Raw genomic sequence first — 8984 nt, forward strand, 5'->3', positions numbered from 1 at the left:
TGTCAATTTTTCACAATTTTCTGAACTTCTGCTTTATACCCCCCCCTTAATATTTAATGATCTTTAATTGAAATTTAGTTATCAGAAGACCACTCAATTTTGTTGAAATCAGTGGCCTGGAAACCATGGGCCTTGTGTTGCCAGAGTTAGGAAATGAAAATACAGGTTATGGGGCACTTGGGTGGCTCAGTCAGTGAAGCTTCTGCCTTCGGCTCAGGTCATGATCCTGGGGTCCTGGGACTGAGCCCTGCATCGGGCTCTCTGCTCAGTGGGGAGCCTGCTTCTCCCTCTGCCCCTCATCCCACTTACTTGTGCTCTCTCTCTCTCTCTCTCGAATGAATAAAATATTTTTAAAATAAAATACAGGATACCTGGTTAAATTTAAACTTGAGATAAATAACTTTTTGGTGTAAGTTTGTCCCATGCAATGTATGATTCATTGCTTATCTTGCATTCAAATTTAACTGGATGTCTCATAGTCCACTGGGCACTTCCGTAGGCAGATATCATTTTTTGAACAATAATAGCAATTATTTCTAATTGTCCAGGAAGATTTTACACTGAGGGGCAATATACTATTTTAAAACCCAAGATGGGTGAGAGGTGAGCCTGTCCTTTTCAGAAGAGCAGGGCTGATGAGAAGACAGGAGCGGTCTGGCCCCCTGAGCAGCTCGTTTCCAGGCTGATCTGTTTCAGGAAGAGCTACATGAGGAAATTAAGGGTCAGGCTGTCAGTTCCCTTTGAACGGTTTGAGTTCCCTTTGCCTATGACTAAGTCTTTGCGAAGACCCAGTGACCCTGCACAAGGGAGCACCTACGCCAATTTAAACACGGGGCCTGGGACAGCTGGGTGGCTCTGTGGATAAGTGTCCGACGCTTGACCTCAGCTCAGGTCTTCATCTCAGGGTCGTGAGTTCAAGCCCTACACTGGGCTCCATGCTGGGTGTGGGGTCTACTCAAAAAAAAAAGAAGAAGAAAGAAAGAAAGAAAAGTAGAAAACAAAACAAAACTGGGCCATGCACCTCTGACTCTATGAGAGCCGAGATCAGACCCGCCAGGGCCTGGAGGAGATCACTGTGTCTCCTCTGCCACATTTCACCCAACTTTAATGGTTGATGTTTTTCTTAAAGATTCATTTACGTATTTTAGAGTGTGTGAACGGGGCGGGGTGGGGGAGGATGCAGAGTGAGAGGGAGGGAGAGAATCCCAAGAAGGTACCTGATGCGGGACTCAACCTCACGACCCTGAGACCATGACCTGGGCCAAACCAAGAGCTGGTCGCTCAACCGACTGTGCCCCCAGGAGCCCTAAGAGTGGATTTCCTGCAAGAACTGCTTTCCTGTAACAGTGCTGAGCTGCATGTGAGCAAGGCCTGCCTGTGTTTTGTGCACAGTATCCCAGCACTGGCAGGCACCTGTGAGGAGCTGGTGTTCAACAGACACAGGCCGGTCCCGCCTCCTGGGCCTTCTGCATTCTAAACCTGCACCCAGTTTTTTAGTATTGGGACTTACCTTATATTTTCCCTCTAACCCTGTGACTATCCCAAATATTTTATATAAAAACTCCATTTTTTCCTTCCAGCACTCACATATAACCTATTTTCTCTCCGATACCCTTTTAGGCACAGAAGCAAGCAAGGAAATGCTTGAGGACAGTGACAGAATGACACACGGGGCCGTTTCTATCTGATTTACGCGCTTTCCTCTGCTGTCCGCGTGTAGGCAAGGTGTGAGAAGCATGCTTACCCCGTTCCTGGTTTGGAAACTTGGTAATGTTCACCTCTGGTGTGTTCTCAATATCCAATTATTAAATAACCAGTTTTAAAATTTTTTTTTCCCTTCAGGTAATCAGGATGAACACACACTCTTTCTCCGGAAGGAGTTTCCCAGGGTAGAAAGGCTCTAACGTCAGTCCCAGCTATTTCACTCTAAGTTCTTACATTTTTAGCTGAAGAGATCCGTTCTGCCCGGGACTCCAGAAAGGAAAGCAAAAGTGAAATTGAACAAAGGGGACATGCTGTTCTGACTCCAAAGTAAATATGAAAGTCCTCATGAGTGCCGGGGATTTCCTGGTCCACTGGCAACTTGATGACTTGCAAATGAAACAATGGGATCAGCCTGGAACAAGTGCTAATGAAGAAATCCACAGGAAGTCCTGTCACAGGGACAGAGCAGTCCTCCAGGTGACGTCTGCCCTTCCGAGTGGCGGCTTACTGGTGAATTCTTTGTCCTGAGAATGCTTCATGGACATCGCTGACACAGTCGGAAGTCACCCAGATGGAGATCAAGAATGCCTTCCATCAGCCCAGAAAATTCCTTCATGCCTCTTTCCAGGGGACACTTATACAGACACGCCACCCTGGCCTCAAACACTCCTGGGATGGGTCTCATGGCGGCTTCAGCCTGTCTGCTCTGACTTCACATACGTGGACTTGTATGGCTTCTCTCCCTCACCTCCCTCCTTTCATCCACGTGAGAGCGCGTGCCCGCGGCTTGCTGTCTTTGCCAACACACAGTATCCCACCGGATGAATATAGCCTGGTGATGTGGGGCTCCATCCTGGGACCCCACAGTCTATTGTTCTCCTGCTGATGGACATGGGGTTACTTCCTGTGTGGTCCCATAAGCAGAGCGAAGCTAGGGATGTTCTGGCTCAAGCGTTTTTGTCGGTCTCTGGATTCATGTCTGTTTTATAAGTACCTGGTAGGTAGGTTTGTATTTCATTTCATGAGGCGTTGCCAAGACTGTGACAAGGTGTCTGCAGCATTTTACACTCCCACCGGCGATATATCACAATTCTAGCTGCTCAACACCCCTCCGAGGACTAAGTTTGATCTCTTGAGTATGCTCTGGTATCTCATTATATTTCTAATTTTTATTTCCTGGTAATTAATGACGTCGAATATATTTTCCTATATTCTTTCTTGACTTAGACATCAACCTCTCTGAAACGACTGTTCAAATCTTTAGTTTTAAACCAAACAGACTGACTTATTATTTTTTAAGATATATTTATTTATTTTAGAGAGAGGTAGAGAGAGTGTGTGTGCACGCTCATGCAAGTGGGAGGAGGGGCAGAGGGAGAGAGAGAGAGACTCCCAAGCAGACCCCACACTCAGCAGGGAGCCCAGTGCAGGGCTCAGTCTCACACCCCTGGGTCTGTGACCTAAGCAGAAGTCAAGAGTCAGATGCTTAACTCACTGAGCCACCCTGGTGCCCCCAACTTTTTATTATTAATTTAAGGGAGTTCTTTACATATTCTGGATATCAGACCTGTTATATACGTTGTGACTTTTTTCGCCAAGTTGGTGGCTTGTCTTTTGCCTTTACAGTTTCTTTTAATGAGTAGAATATATTAATTCTCATGGAGCCTAAGTTAACAATGTTTTCATTCATGTAGAATGCATTTTATACCCCATTTAAGAAATCTCACCTACCTCAAGGTCATAAAGATTTTCTTATGGGTTCTCTTAGAAGCTGTGATATTAACTTTTGCACTTAGGACTATGATTCTTTTCAGATCAAATTTTGCATGTGGCGTGAGTGGAGGGGCAAGGTTCATTTTTTTTTTCCCTAAACATTGTTCCAACACAATTTATTGTAAAGTTCCTTTCCTCATTGAATGCTTTACTGTCTTTGTCAAAAATCAGCTGAACTTATATGTGGAGGTTCCTTTTTGAACTCCATATTCTGTTCTGTTAATCTCTTTCTCTATCCTCATGATAATACTGTACTGATCACTGTATTTTTAAAGCAAGCGTTGATATCAAACAGCATTATTTGAACTCTGTTTTTCTTCAAAATTGTCTTGGCTGTGTCCTTTAAATTTTCATATAATTTTGAGAATTGTGAATGTATTTTTAAAAGTTGCTGGGAGTCTGATTAGCATTACGTTTAATCTGTCGATCGGTTTTAGAAGTATTGACATTTCATTGTTCCGAGCCTTCTAATCTGCGAGTGAATACAGCCTCTCTCCATTTGCCTTCTTTAATTTCCTTGTTTTCAGTAGAAAGAGAGAGAGACAGAGAGAGAGCACAAGCTGGGGGAGCAGCAGAGAGAGAGAGAGAAGCAGGCTCTGCCCTGAGCAGGAGCCCGATGCGGGGCTCGAACCTGGGATCCCAGGATCATGGCCTGAGCCGAAGGCAGACACTTAACCCACTGAGCCACTGAGGCGCCCCTTGTTTTGTTTTGTTTTGCTTTGCTTTTTATTGGTAATCTCGACTTGGGTTTGGGGGCCCTGGGAGAGAGAGCAGGCTCACTCCTGACCAGAGGCTAGAGAACAGAGGCGTCCGCCTCGGACCAGACCAGCCCTTACAGGAGCCGAACAGCTGGACAGGAGGCAGCTCTGCGCTGACCGCGCTGGCTAGGACGGAACTCTCAGATGAGGGAAGCCGGTTCCAAGCAAAAGACCAGGTGGAAGCAGACGAAGATGGAGTGAAGTTGCGAGAGAGAGAGAGAGAGAGAGCATATCCAGACAGGTGCCCGCCCGCGGGGAGGCTCTGGTGAGGACGCTGTCCTGCTCCCAGAGCTTCCCTGACCCCCTGACTGTAGCTTTGAGTGTCTGAGACCCAGAAGCTCTAAAAGCTGAGGCGATCGACTCCAGACGCCCATGTGCCTCATTCCACCATTTCCCCCACTGACAAGAGGCAGGAGGGTAACCGAGGGACATGCCGGGATTCTCGGGGCCACGCTGCTCTGCCGCGGAGGGGGGCTGTCGATCCCGGCCCTTCTCGGAGCAGCACTGGGCAAGGCCTGAGAGACATGTTCGTCCTCAGGCTCGAGAGACACTGAATTGTGGGCTTATGTACCTCGGTCCCGGCCTTGAGCAAATGCAAGGTGGGCACGGATAGGCCTCCCCAAACTGGGGGCAACCACGAAACAAGAGGGTAGTTGTTGAAACCGTCTTACAACCTCTGCACTGAATGGGCACAAAATCTTCCCCCAAACAAACCAACTTAAACTGTCTGGAAACCGCAGGCGTCCTTGGTTCGGCCAGTCAGGGTTTTGAGGTAAACGGAGTAAGCTGGCGCAGAGGTGAGGCCGGGCAACCTGCAGCCGGCTAGTCCGGCCTGGAACTCTGCCCCCCCCAGCTGTGTGGCTGCGACAGACACTGCCGGCGCCCACCCCAGTCCCCGTCCCTCCCTGTGCACCCGACTCCCGGGGCTGGCTTACACCTGCGACCCACTCTGGAGCGCGACCTTGGAGGACGGGCGTCTGCGACCACCCCTACAGCCGCCGGCCCTGCCCCCCTTGCTTCCACCTGGATCCCGTGAGGCCAGACGCCTTCCTTGTTCAGCTCAGTGTCCCTGCTGGACCCCGCTGCCCTGCTTGGCCACAGGCTCTCTTGAAGGGCAGGACAGACCAACAGATCAGGCGGTCCTGAGCCCACGCCAGCTTCTGCTTCGAGAGAGCCCGGCAGAGCGACGCCGGCCGCAGGCTGCCCCCCCGGCGCCTGTCCGCACTCCGCTGCAAAATGGGCCACGGCCCGGGAGCTGCCGGGGTCCACGGAGCCGGCCCGCGCGGCACTTAGGAGAGTGTCTGGCACACAAAAGGAGCTCAGGGACGTCAGCGCTTATCATCAGCGCCAGTGGATACAAAGTTACGGCAGTTCTTCACAGTAACTTTCAAACACCTGACTACTACAGTGGTTTTAGGAGTGATGCTTCTCGGGCTCAGTGTCTTACTTTTACCATTAGTCACAGGGAACAGGGGACGTAGCGTCAGCGTCTCACAGCAGCTGCGAGCACAGCTGCGACAAAGCAGCTCCCAGGCGGTTCGTACTGAGGACAGGAAGCACACACTTCAGGCCCTCCCCCGTGCCTGGCCGCACGGCAGTAATTAGGTAAATCGCGCCTGGACCACTGAGCATCATACAGCTGTCAAAACTCATAGGATGTTGGGGCGCCTGGGTGGCTCAGTGGGTTAAAGCCTCTGATCGAGCCCCGCATCGGGATCTCCGCTCAGCAAGGAGCCTGCTTCCCCCTCTCCCTCTGCCTGCCTCTCTGTCTACTTGTGATCTGTCTGTCAAATAAATAAATACAATCGTTAAAAAAAAAAACTAATAGGATGTTGCCAACAGAAGCAAATTTAAATTCTTTCCAGAGGAACGCATCCTCAAAAGGGGTTTCAAAAACACACGTGGACGTGAGCTCCCAGGTAAGGGTCACAAGACATCCAGAATCATCAAATATAAAAGAAGTACATCTAGTATGCTTATAGAAATAAAAGAATTGACTAAAACCAAATGAAATCAGAGAGGGAGACAAACCACAAGACTCTTCACTCGAGGAAACAAACTGAGGGTAGTTGGAGGGGAGGAGGTGGGGGGATGGGAAGGCTGGGGGACGGGCATGACAGAGGGCACGTGGTTATGAGCACTGGGGGCTGTATGCAGCTGATGATCACTGACCTCTACCCTTGAAGCCAATTTTACACTATACGTTAATTAACTGAATTTAAAATAAAATTAACTTAAAAAAAGAAATAAAAGAGGGAATTGAAAATATGGGTAAGGAGCAAGAGATAAAAAATAAACAGGCAGATTTGTAAAAGGACAGAATAGACTAGAAACTGGAAAATCATCTCTGAAACTAAAACCTTAATGAGATAATTAAACTGCTAACGAAGAGAGAGGGAGCTGGCTAATGAGCTTGATCTGCAACCTGTAGAGAGTGCCAGCCTGCAGCACAGAGATGAACCGACAGCAAAGTGGAAACGTTAGTTACGGAGGGTTTGTCCAACTCCAGACACACAAGATGATAAAGAGACAGGAGAATTCAGTAAAAAGGAGTAGTGACTGAGACCTTCCCAGAAACTGTGAAAGACTAAGAGTCAGTAACTCAAGGCAGCAACTGCTTCATTAAGCCACAAACCAAAATCACCAGTGAATATTCTAGAACAGAGGGGTTCCCAGACAGATTTGAAAAGCCCCTTACAATGGCCGATAAGAACTCTGATTTCTTAGGGATATTCTCAGAGGTACCTTGTCGGCTCACCTTGCTGGTAAACGTCATCTCATAAGGCAGAGGAAGAGGGTAACACTGACCCTCACTGTCACCAATGGAAGAAACGGCTGATGAACTAAACAACAACAGGACCTCGAGAGAAGAGAGCAACGGTATCGTTTACTTTTCTTAATATGGCTGTGGTAGGTTGCATGCTCTGGCAAACCGACCCTCAGAGGGAGACCGTGTGCAGGTGGGTCACGGACGGCGCCGTCAGAGATGCCGCCCTTTGGCTCCTCACAGGCCCCGCCGAGCGCCCCCGCCGGTGCCACCAGCAGGCAGCCCTCCCTCAGCGGGGGCGGGGAGTGAGTGCCCTGGATCGGGGCAGGTTCGCCGCGAGGGCCCCGGGGACAACGCTGGCTGCAGTCCCACGTCCGCCCTCAGCTGGAGGAACACACATTCCAGAACGGCTGCAGGACCCAGAGAAAACTGAGGCCACCTGAGAAGGGCAGAGGGCAGAGCCTGCATCCAATCGGCAAATATTTCGGCCAGACTTACCGTTGTCAAACGGCGCAAGGACACCAGAAAGAGGGAGGGATGACAGACGGTCGTGACTGGCGGAGTGCCGGAGACGGCCGCTGCCTGCTGGCGAGGGTCCGTCCTAAGCACTCCTGCCCTGCTCCCAGGGATGTCCAGTTGGTAGCCTGGACTGGGCCTCAGGGGAAGTACTTCCACCACGGAGACTGGAGAAAGCTACAAAACAGAGCTTTTACCCCCAAAGAGCCAACTGTTAAACACGCACCAGCACGGTACGGGACCTGACTTCTGAGCTGATAATCCCACAGAATGCGAAGGTGAAGGCTGTCCGCTTGCCTCTGGTCACACACACCTGTGCACACCTGACACTCCTAGATCGTCCGAGGCAAGAGCCTCAGACTCGCGCGGCCCAGTGGAAATCTGTGATCCACATACATGACTTAAAATTGTCTAGCAGTGGGGCGCCTGGGTGGCTCAGTGGGTTAAGCGGCTGCCTTCGGCTCAGGTCACTATCCCAGCGTCCTGGGATCGAGCCCCACATCGGGCTCCTTGTTCTGTGGGGAGCCTGCTTCTCCCTCTGCCTCTGCCTGCCACTCTGTCTGCCTGTGCTCGCTCTCTCTCTCTCTCTTTCTGACAAATAAATAAATAAAATCTTTAAAAAAAAAATTGTCTAGCAGCCCTATTTTTTTAAAAAGTAAAAAGAGCAAAATTGTCATTATATATTTTATTTAACCCAGTATATCTAGTTATGATCATTTCAACATGTAATCAATACAAAAATATTTTGCTTTTTACTACATTTTCAAGACCCAGATGTATGTTACCCTTAATGGCACATCTCCACCCAGGTGCTCAGTTTAGGAGTTGGGAAGATGGTGGAGTAGGAGGACCCTAGACTCACCTCATGCCATGAACACAACTAGATAATGAACAAATCATCCTAAATACCCCCGAAATCGACCTGAAGCCTGAAAGAAAAAAGTCCACCACTAACAAGAGAGATGAGGCCACATCGAAGAAGGTAGGAAGGGCAGAGACACAGTTTGGGGAAGAAAGAGACTGTGGCCACCACAGTAGGGAGGGAGCCATGGTCATGGAGAAGAGTAAGACAGACTAGCACCCAGGGGAACACAAGGGAAAACGAATCCGCAAAGCCACTTGCTGGGGGAAATGGAGGGGCTGATTTCTGTGAGTTCCTGCATCCAGTGGGGCTTCAAGCTTAGAACTCTAAGGACAGCGGGTTGGGCTCGGGGAGAGCCCGGAGGGCACTGAGCTGCTTCTGGAGAGAAGACAGAGCAAAGAGCCTGCTGACATACGGTGTAGAAACAGCGATCTGAAGAGTGCCTGGGGCACACAGCTGGGAGGTTAGGTGCTCATCTCCAAGAGTCCTGGAGAAACAGCATTCATACAGAGACCACTGTATAAACCAACACCCCGACCCCCCACTCCAGTGGAACCACTCCACTCCATCACCCTTGCCTCAGTCCCAGCAGCAGGCCCATCCC

This window comes from Enhydra lutris, unplaced genomic scaffold (assembly GCF_002288905.1).
Source record: "Enhydra lutris kenyoni isolate GAN:26980312 unplaced genomic scaffold, ASM228890v2 scaffoldscaffold34, whole genome shotgun sequence".
Classification (NCBI taxonomy): domain Eukaryota; kingdom Metazoa; phylum Chordata; class Mammalia; order Carnivora; family Mustelidae; genus Enhydra; species Enhydra lutris.